The following is an 11117-nucleotide window of genomic DNA, read 5'->3' as shown; positions in this document are numbered from 1 at the left end:
ATGGTGTCCTGGGGTCTTGGCCCCAGAAGAGCCACCTGACAGCAGGCTCTCTCCAGAGAACTGTTTTGTTCCCTCAGTTTCTGGTCATTTGATACTGTTGAAACAAAACCTGCTTCCCACCATAAATAACAAACTCCCTGTGTTGATAATGATGACTGTCTGTGCCAAGCCCTGTGCTGAGGGCCTTTATTATTATCAACACTAATACTTCCTCATTGCCTACCCTACACTAGGCAATTGTAGCCTGCCCTAGGCAATTGTAGTTACTGAGGACACGTCTGTGAGCAAGGCAGACAGAGTCCTTGCCCTTAGGGGACTCACAGTCTAAGGGAAGGGGGAAATTGAGGAGAAATAGGTGAACACTAAAATAATTGAGGGCGAGCTGTGCATTTGAATCAACAACCCTATGCAGTAAAAATTATTCTCCCTATTTCACAGATGAAGAAACTAAGGCTTGGAGAGCCTGAGTGGGTTGTACAAGACTGCATTGTGATCAGCACGATGAAAGGTAAATCTCGACTCCAAAGTGGAGCTCTTACCATTAGGTTATGAGGCACCACTGAGGGTCTGGCTGGAAATGGGTCATAATTTTGCAGGGGTTTCTTTGATGGGTAGAATTGCCCTTCCGGCCTCAGGTTTCTCACCTTTCAGATGAAGGCTTTGCAGCAGCTGGGTTCTCCATGAGAAACAAACAAATAAAAGGTCTTTGAACGGAGAGGCTGAGTGGGGTGCCTCTCTCCCAGGACTGGGACCATCTGACCACTGGTCTCTGTCCCTCAGGAGGGCAGAAACCCTTCTGTATCACATAGCGCTAACACTCAGCCAGAAGCCAATGAATGGCCCCTCTAGACCTGACATGAAATGAAAGGTCCTGAGCTGGGTGGGGGCCGGGGCAGGGGATCTAAACAGTGAAGGGAACAAACCCATAATAAAGCTGGCCTTCCTACAGGCAGAAACTGCAAGGTGCAGACAGGCCTCTCTGGGACTCTCCCTGCATGGACCAGAAGGGGCGGCCTGAGCCCTCCTCCCAGGCAGCACATCCCTGCCCTCAGTTATCTACTTTCACTCAGGTAACCCGCATGCACCTCCTTTACATCAAAGTGAACTGGCCCAGCCCTAGGCTGAGATGAAACCAAAAAAACAGATTCTATCCCTAGCGACAGATTGCAGAGGAAACTCAGGTGCCACTTTGCAGGGCAGTCCCAATACCAAGTTCTTTCCTCCTGCTGGTCCACTGCGCTCAGCACAGGGATGAGGGCCAGGGTCAGGGAGCTCCCCAAACTGCATTCCAACTGCACACACTTGGAACAGTGAAGAGCTTTTCCCCAAACCTTTCTTGCGGGTCTTTCCTCCAAGCTTAGCCTGTCACTGAGAAATGTGTTTGAGGACCAGCGGCTTCACGATGGTTAGAAAGAGCATCATTTAAATTAGGTGCAATGATCGTTTCTGTGTCTAACGCACCAAGAGGTGGGGAAGGATGGGGAGGCCCTTTCAGCAAACCAGACAGGAGAGGATCCTTTGCTTGGTATATTTAAACAAAGGGTTTTTTTCCTTGAAGCAAATGTGAATGAATTTTAACATCTTGTCGAATTCTTGAGAGGAAAAGAGTAGAGAAAATGCTATAATATCTTTACTTCTTGGGGCTTTATAAAGTGTTTTACTTTTGTGTGTATATTTTTAAACTTTTAAAAAATTGTAAGAATGATACACGCTTCCATAAAATATTTACGTAATTCAGAAGATATGAAGTTAAAATGAACGAACTGCAACTCCATTGCCCTTTGTCCTGCTCGGGACTCTGTGATCCTTCTGACCCTGGAATTAGTCCTTCTTGCCCCAAGGGCCTTTGCACTTGCTCTTCCCTTAACAGCCTGGAATGCTTTGTCCTCTTTTCTCTCCGTGCTTTCTGCCCTCCCTCCCTAAATCCAGCCTGGCTCATTTTCCTGTGTCCTTCAGATCTGGTCTGGACCTCTTTCCACACTGCCCCTAAGTCTTGACCCCTGCTTTTTCCTTGTCTTGACATGCCTTCCTTTCTCTTCCCCGGGGAGCAGGCGCTGAGCTCAGCCAGTGGTCCCGGTTCCTCTGTGCCTGACACAGGGAAGATACTCAGCTGTGCTTGTTGAATGACACCCTGAGGGATTTATCTCTGTAATCTCTCTTTAGTATTTCATCCAGTCATCTTTCTACAGATGCCCAAAGAAGCATAATTTTTAAAAGTAATTTTATTTCTTTATTTTTGGCTGTGCTGGGCCTTTGTTATTGGGTGGGCTTTTTTTTCTAACTGTGGCAAGCGGGGGCCACTCTGTAGTTGTGCTGTATGGGCTTCTCATTGTGGTGGCTTCTCTTGTGGAGCATGGGCTCAAGGGCTTCAGCAGTTGCAACTCCTGGGCTCTAGAGCACAGGCTCAGTAGTTGTGGCCCTCGGGTTCAGTTGGTCCAAGGCATGAGGGATCTTCCCAGATCAGGGATCGAACCCATGTCTTCTGCATTGGCCATCGAATTCTTTACCACTGAGCCACCAGGGAAAGTGAAAGTGAATGTCACTCAGTCGTGTTGGACTCTTTGAGACCCCATGGACCATACAGTCCATGGAATTCTCCAGACCAGAATACTGGAGTGGGTAGCCTTTCCCTTCTCCAGGGAATCTTCCCAACCCAGGGATCAAACCCAGGTCTCCCACATTGCAGGCAGATTCCTTACCAGCTGAGCCACAAGGGAAGCCCAAGAATACTGGAGTGGGTAGCCTATCCCTTCTCCAGGGGATCTTCCCAACCCGCATATTGAACTGGGGTCTTCTGCATAGCAGGCAGATTCTTTACCAACTGAGTTATGAGGGAAGCCCAGCATAATTTTTTAATATGAATAAGCCTCTACTGTGAATTATTCTGGTGTTGCTGCCACTGGTCATAACATCAAACATGCAAAATCTTATTTACTCCTTCCCATTTTAGGAGAGAAAGTTGAGGCTCTGAGAAATATAAGTGAATTTGCTGGGTTTTCTAAAGATGCAGATGACAAAACACAGACAGGAATAGTTTCTCGGCTCTCAGCCACTATATGATATTGCCTCTAAGCCAAGGTAACACATAAATTCACACATTTTTCATAGCCAGTGATTGTATACCTGGATTGTAGGTTGTAAGGCAGAGCAATGAAACAAAGTTAAATTGAATTTTAATAAGAGGCCCAAAATATTTGTAATCCTGTAGGTCATTTGATTGATGAAGTCATGCTTGTTTTTAGGGAGGGGCTATGTAATCCACTCCCATAGACCCAACACCAGCTGCCATGATTGGTCAACCAGGAGTTTGTTTGGATTTTCCCATAAAATGGAAAACCCCAAACAAACATTTTGGCCAATCCAGTACATCCTCCCTTTCCCCACCCTCATTCCAGATTATTTAGAAGCAAATCCTGGGTATTACTTCATCCACAGTATTTGAACAAATATCTCTAAAGCATAAGGATCCTTTAAAAAATAACCATGATCCATTATCATATCAAAACTTGACTTCACAATCATCCTTTCATATCACCAAATATGCTATCACTGTTGAAATTTCCCAGAAATTTCATGAATTGTTTTCAGTTTGTTCTTGTCAAAATGCAAACAAGGTGCATCTGTGCATGGCTGCGGATTGATATTTCTCTCATTGCTATTGTTGCTAAGTCATGTCCGACTCTTCGAGACCCCATGGACTGCAGCACACCAGGCTTCCCTGTTCTTCACTATCTTGCAGAGTTTGCTCAAACTCATATCCATTGAGTCAGTGATGCCATCCAACCATCTCATCCTCTGTTACCCACTTCTACTCTTGCTCTCAATCTTGCCCAACATCAGGATCTTTACCAGTGAGTTGGCTTTTCATATCAGGTGGCCAGAGTATTTTAACTTCAGTTCAGCACCAGCCCATCCAGTGAATATTCAGAGTTGATCTCCTTTAGGATGGACTGGTTTGATCTCCTTGCAGTCCAAGGGACTCTCAAGAGTCTTCTCCAACACCACAGTTCAAAAGCATCAATTCTTTGGCACTCAGCCTTCTTCATGGTCCAACACTCACATCCATACGTGACTAGTGGAAAAACTGTAGCTTTGACTGTATGGACCTTTGTTGGCAAAGTGATGTCTCTGCTTTTTAATACGCTGTCTAGGTTTGCAATAGCAATCTTCCAAGGAGCAAGCATCTTTTAATTTCATGGATGCAGTAACCATCCACATTGATTTTAGAGACCAAGAGAATGAAATATGACCCTGTTTCCGTATTTTCCCAATATATTTGCCATGAGGTGATCCAACCAGTCCATTCTAAAGGAGATCAGCCCTGGGTGTTCTTTGGAAGGAATGATGCTAAAACTGAAACTCCAGTACTTTGGCCACCTCATGCGAAGAGTTGACTCATTGGAAAAGACTCTGATGCTGGGAGGGATTGGGGGCAGGAGGAGAAGGGGATGACAGAGGATGAAATGGCTGGATGGCATCACCAACTCGATGGATGTGAGTTTGAGTGAACTCCGGGAGTTGGTGATGGACAGGGAGGCCTGGCGTGCTGCGATTCATGGGGTTGCAAAGAGTCGGACACAACTGAGTGACTGAACTGAACTGAACTGAACTGATAGGACCAGATGCCATGATCTTCAGTTTTTGAATGTTGAGTATTAAGCAAGCTTTTTCACTCTCTTCTGTCACCTTCAATCAAAAGACTCTTTAGCTCCTCTTCACTTTCTGCCATTAGAATGGTATTATCTGCATGTCTGAGGTCATTGATATTTCTCCCAGCAATCTTGATTCCAGCTTGTGATTCATCCAACCTGGCATTTTCCATGATGTACTCTGTGTAGAAGCTAAATAAGCAGGGTGACAATATACAGCCTTGACATATTCCTTTCCCCATTTGGAACCAGTCCATTGTTCCATGTCTGGTTCTAACTGTTGCTTCTAGACCTGCATACAGATTTCTCAGGAGGCAGGTAATGTGGTCTGGTATTCTCATCCTTTTAAGAATATTCCACAGTTTGTCGTGATCCATACAGTCAAAGACTTTAGTGTAGTCAATGAAACAGAAGTAGATTATTTTTTTAATTCCCTTGCTTTTTCTATGATCTAGTGTATGTTGGCAATTTGATCTCTGGTTCCTCTGCCTTTTCTAAATCCAGCTTGTACATCTGGAAGTTCTCCATTCATGTACTACTGAATCCTAACTTGAAGGATTTTGAGCATAATCTTTCTGGCATGTGAAATGAGTGATATTTCTCTTAAGACTCTTTCATTCTAGAGGATTCTCTCTTTTCCTTCCTTGCAGTTTACTTGTGGGAGACACCAAGTCATTTGTTCCAGAGAGTTTTGTGCAGTTAAGAGTTTGTGGGTTATATCCCTGTGGTACCATTTAACATGTTTTTCTGTCCCTGGTAGTTCCTACCAGTAAAAAGTAAAAGTGCCATTTAGGGACTTGACTGTTTCTGGGTTTTGTGATGGTTTTTTTTTTTGGCGGGGTGGGGGGGATAAAAATATTCAGTAGGTGGTTGGAAATGTTTAGGGCCTCCAGTCTAACCTTCCAGGGTCTCTGTGGCTGGGACCTCCAGCTCAAGATGCTTCAAGCAAGCCTGAGCCTTTCATTAACAGAAGAAGCCAAGCCTAGAAGGTTTAGTAGTGCACAGCAGAATCCCTGCAGAGTTCAAAATCCCTTAGCGGAAGACCACCCGGGAGGAGGAGACCCAGGAGAGCTTTAGAAGCTGCAGGTCCATCCCACTTCATGTGGGTCTGCAGGAAAGTTCCTCAGGCTGGCTCCCTCTCTGCTTGCCAGCACGCAGGGTGGCCCACAGCCTCAGGCTGACTCATCCTCTCTGCCATGTATTTCTTTCTTCCTCATACCCCACACTCATCGCTGTCCTCCACTCACCCCTGTCGTCGGAACTACTGAAGCTGGGACCTAGAGACACCCCACCATGACTACTTTCCACTCTTGCTCCAAGGTCTAGTCCCACTTTATTTGAAAAATCAGCCGACACCTAGCAGAGACTTGCTTTGATTTTAAAAGACTTTAAAAATTTTAAAGTAATTCTCATCTTCCTCTTCTGCTGTTTCTTTTCCTTCTTTTATTGTTTGTTTTCCATCTTAAAGACTTCTTGGCAACTGGTTTCAGGAGAAAGAGATCTTTTACAAAAGACCAGAAGGCATGCTCCACGCCCACAGCCAAGGTGATAAAACTCCTCAGGTGTTTTCCCCTTCCACTGCCAGTGTCGACCGAGCCCAGGCACGCGCCAGGAGGGCTTCCCAGTACCTGTGGACGGGTTTGTGATTCATCCAGCACTCAGAGACAAGCTGCTGCCTGGCACCCAGGTTCTTCTTGGCACCAGAGATTCAACGAACTAGAGCACCAGATGTCCACACACACACTGCTGGTGTTTTAGTGAGGAGGACAGATTATAAGGAAGAAAACCCAAGAACACGTCATAAATTCAGTAATGGTGTGCTACAAGGAAAATTAATCCAGGTGTTACGGGAGTGAGTGACTGGGTGGAAAACAGCAAAGAAGATGGACAGACAAAACCTGAATAATGAGGAAGTTGGGTCCAAGTCTTGGCACTGTCCCTTCGTGTCAGTGTGATCTCCAGCAAGATTCTCAACCTCTCTGGGTTTCAGTGTCTTCTTTTGTGAAATGAGGGTATTAATGATATCTACCTTTTAGGGCTAGCATAAGAAGTAAATTAGTTAATATGTATAAATGAGTCAGTGTATGTCTGGCCTATTGTGAAAACTCAATAAGTTTCATCTCTTATTAAGACATGTTCCTCTTAGGAGTGTCCTTGTGCATATCTACAAATTGAAGGCTCTGAGAAGTCCTGCATTAAAACCTTACTGAACTTGTTTGGCTTACATTTGCTGAACTTACTTTTTTCATGACATTCCCTCATGAATGTTCAGGAAACCAAAGCTCCTTAGAACACATTTTTAAAACAGCTTTATTGATCTAAACGTAAGACCAGAAACTATAAAACTCCTAGAGGAGAACATAGGCAAAACACTCTCTGACATACATCACAGCAGGATCCTCTATGACCCACCTCCCAGAATATTGGAAATAAAAGCAAAAATAAACAAATGGGACCTAATTAAACTTAAAAGCTTCTGCACATCAAAGGAAACTATTAGCAAGGTGAAAAGGCAGCCTTCAGAATGGGAGAAATTAATAGCAAATGAAGCAACTGACAAACAACTAATCTCAAAAATATACAAGCAACTCCTACAGCTCAATTCCAGAAAAATAAATGACCCAATCAAAAAATGGGCCAAAGAACTAAATAGACATTTCTCCAAAGAAGACATACAGATGGCTAACAAACACATGAAAAGATGCTCAACATCACTCATTATCAGAGAAATGCAAATCAAAACCACTATAAGGTACTATTTCACACCAGTCAGAATGGCTGCGATCCAAAAGTCTACAAGCAATAAATGCTGGAGAGGGTGTGGAGAAAAGGGAACCCTCTTACACTGTTGGTGGGAATGCAAACTAGTACAGCCACTATGGAGAACAGTGTGGAGATTCCTTAAAAAACTGGAAATAGAACTGCCTTATGATCCAGCAATCTCACTTCTGGGCATACACACCGAGGAAACCAGAAGGGAAAGAGACACGTGTACCCCAATGTTCATCGCAGCACTGTTTATAATAGCCAGGACATGGAAGCAACCTAGATGTCCATCAGCAGATGAATGGATAAGAAAGCTGTGGTACATATACACAATGGAGTATTACTCAGCCATTAAAAAGAATACATTTGAATCAGTTCTAATGAGGTGGATAAAACTGGAGCCTATTATACAGAGTGAAGTAAGCCAGAAAGAAAAACACCAATACAGTATACTAACGCATATATATGGAATTTAGAAAGATGGTAACAATAACCCTGTGTACGAGACAGCAAAAGAGACACTGATGTATAGAACAGTCTTATGGACTCTGTTGCAGAGGGAGAGGGTGGGAAGATTTGGGAGAATGGCATTGAAACATGTATAATATCATGTATGAAACGAGTTGCCAGTCCAGGTTCGATGCACAATACTGGATGCTTGGGGCTAGTGCACTGGGACGACCCGGAGGGATGGTATGGGGAGGGAGGAGGGAGGAGGGTTCAGGATGGGGAACACATGTATACCTGTGGCGGATTCATTTTAATATTTGGCAAAACTAATACAATTTGTAAAGTTTACAAATAAAAAAAAACAGCTTTATTGAGCTATAATTCACATATAAAATTTGCCCATTTAAAGGGTGCAATTCAATAGTTTCCGTTGCATATTTGCAGAATGTGCAACCATCATCACAATCTAACTTTAGAACATTTTTCTCCCTCTCAAAAGAAACCCTGCATCTACTAGCAGTGATTTCTAATTTTTCTCTTTCCCCAGCCCAAATAACCACTAATCTGCTGCTGTCTTTATAGATTTGCCTGTTCTTCACAATTCATATAAGTGGAATCATACATTATGTGTCCTTTTGTGACTCATTACTTTCATTCAGCAGAATGTTTTCCAGGTCCGCTCACATCATGGCATGTATCTGTGTTTCATCCTTTTCTATGGCCAAAAGGTATTTCACTGTATGGACATACCACATTTTATTTATCCATTTACTAGTTGATGAACTTCCATTGTTTCCACTTTTATGAAGAATGCCACTGCGAACGTTGCTGCAGATGAACATTTTGTGGATGTATGTTTTCATTTCTTTGGGGTGTATACCTGGGAGTGAAATGACTGGTCATGAGATAGCTCTGTTTCAGTTCAGTTCAGTTCAATCGCTCAGTTAGTCCGACTCTTTGCGACCCCATGAATCACAGCACGCCAGGCCTCCCTGTCCATCACCAACTCCTGGAGTTCACTCAGACTCATGTCCATCAAGTTGGTGATGCCATCCAGCCATCTCATCCTCTGTCGTCCCCTTCTCCTCCTGCCCCCAATCCCTCCCAGCATTAGAGTCTTTTCCAATGAGTCAACTCTTCGCATGAGGTGGCCAAAGTACTGGAGTTTCAGCTTTAGCATCATTCTTTCCAAAGAACACCCAGGACTGATCTCCCTTAGAATGGACTGGTTGGATCTCCTTGGACTGCAAGGAGATCCAATGCAGTCCAAGGGACTCTCAAAAGTCTTCTCCAACACCACAGTTCAAAAGCATCAATTCTTTGGTGCTCAGCCTTCTTCACAGTCCAACTCTCACATCCATACTTGACCACTGGAAAAAACCGTAGCCTTGACTAGACAGACCTTTGTTGGCAAAGTAATGTCTCTGCTTTTGAATATGCTATCTAGGTTGGTCATAACTTTCCTTCCAAGGAGTAAGCGTCTTTTAATTTCATGGCTGCAGTCACCATCTGCAGTGATTTTGGAGCCCAAAAAATAAAGTCTGATACTGTTTCCACTGTTTCCCCATCTATTTCCCATGAAGTGATGGGACCAGATGCCATGACCTTCGTGTTCTGAATGTTGAGCTTTAAGCCAACTTTTTCACTCTCCACTTTCACTTTCATCAAGAGGCTTTTGCGTTCCTCTTCACTTTCTGCCATAAGGGTGGTGTCATCTACATATCTGAGGTTATGATATTTCTCCTGGCAATCTGGATTCCAGCTTGTGTTTCTTCCAGTCCAGCGTTTCTCATGATGTACTCTGCATAGAAGTTAAATAAGCAGGGTGACAATATACAGACAGCCTTGACATACTCCTTTTCCTATTTGGAACCAGTCTGTTGTTCCATGTCCAGTTCTAACTGTTGCTTCCTGACCTGCATACAGATTTCTCAAGAGGCAGATCAGGTGGTCTGGTATTCCCATCTCTTTCAGAATTTTCCACAGTTTATTGTGATCCACACAGTCAAAGGCTTTGGCATAGTCAATAAAGCAGAAATAGATGTTTTTCTGGAACTCTCTTGCTTTTTCCATGATCCAGAGGATGTTGGCAATTTGGTCTCTGGTTCCTCTGCCTTTTCTAAAACCAGCTTGAACATCAGGAAGTTCACGGTTCACATATTGCTGAAGCCTGGCTTGGAGAATTTTGAGCAGTACTTTACTAGCGTGTGAGATGAGTGCAATTGTGCAGTAGTTTGAGCATTCTTTGGCATTGCCTTTCTTTGGGATTGGAATGCAAACTGACCTTTTCCAGTCCTGTGGCCACTGCTGAGTTTTCCAAATTTGCTGGCATATTGAGTGCAGCACTTTCACAGCATCATCTTTCAGGATTTGAAATAGCTCAACTGGAATTCCATCACCTCCACTAGCTTTGTTCGTAGTGATGCTTTCTAAGGCCCACTTGACTTCATATTCCAGGATGTCTGGCTCTAGGTCAGTGATCACACCATCGTGATTATCTTGGTCATGAAGATCTTTTTTATACAGTTCTTCTGTGTATTCCTGCCACCTCTTCTTAATACCTTCTGCTTCTGTTAGGTCCATACCATTTCTGTCCTTTATCGAGCCCATCTTTGCATGAAATGTTCCCTTGGTATCTCTAATTTTCTTGAAGAGATCTCTAGTCTTTCCCATTCTGTTGTTTTCCTCTATTTCTTTGCATTGATAGCTGAGAAAGGCTTTCTTATCTCTCCTTGCTATTCTTTGGAACTCTGCATTCAGATGCTTATATCTTTCCTTTTCTCCTTTGCTTTTCGCTTCTCTTCTTTTCACAGATATTTGTAAGGCCTCCCAGACAGCCATTTTGCTTTTTTGCATTTCTTTTCCATGGGGATGGTCTTGATCCCTGTCTCCTGTACAATGTCACGAACCTCATTCCTTAGTTCATCAGGCACTCTATCATACCTGAATGGTCTAGTGGTTTTCCTACTTTCTTCAATTTAAGTCTGAATTTGGTAATAAGGAGTTCATGATCTGAGCTACAGTCAGCTCCTGGTCTTGTTTTTGTTGACTGTATAGAGCTTCTCCATCTTTGGCTGCAAAGAATATAATCAATCTGATTTCAGTGTTGACCATCTGGTGATGTCCATGTGTAGAGTCTTCTCTTGTGTTGTTGGAAGAGGGTGTTTGCTATGACCAGTGCATTTTCTTGGCAAAACTCTATTAGTCTTTGCCCTGCTTCATTTCATATTCCAAGGCCAAATTTGCCAGGTG

General features: G+C 43.5%; 1 long non-coding RNA gene across 2 annotated transcripts in view; it reads left to right on the top strand.

Moving 5' to 3' along the window:
* Window positions 1-11117, top strand: part of LOC147360510 (uncharacterized) — a 54193-nt gene that overhangs the window by 23445 nt on the left and 19631 nt on the right. For both annotated transcript variants that reach the window (XR_015138657.1, XR_015138656.1), the window contains one exon: window positions 439-508. This is a non-coding gene — a long non-coding RNA (uncharacterized LOC147360510). The remainder of the gene's footprint in view (window positions 1-438; window positions 509-11117) is intronic.

This window comes from Bos grunniens, chromosome 13 (genome assembly GCF_055505025.1).
Source record: "Bos grunniens cultivar Pamir isolate PY7600 chromosome 13, Bosgru_T2T1.0, whole genome shotgun sequence".
Taxonomy (NCBI): domain Eukaryota; kingdom Metazoa; phylum Chordata; class Mammalia; order Artiodactyla; family Bovidae; genus Bos; species Bos grunniens.
Note: the sequence above shows the minus strand (reverse complement) of the source record. Positions and strands in the feature narration are given on the sequence as shown.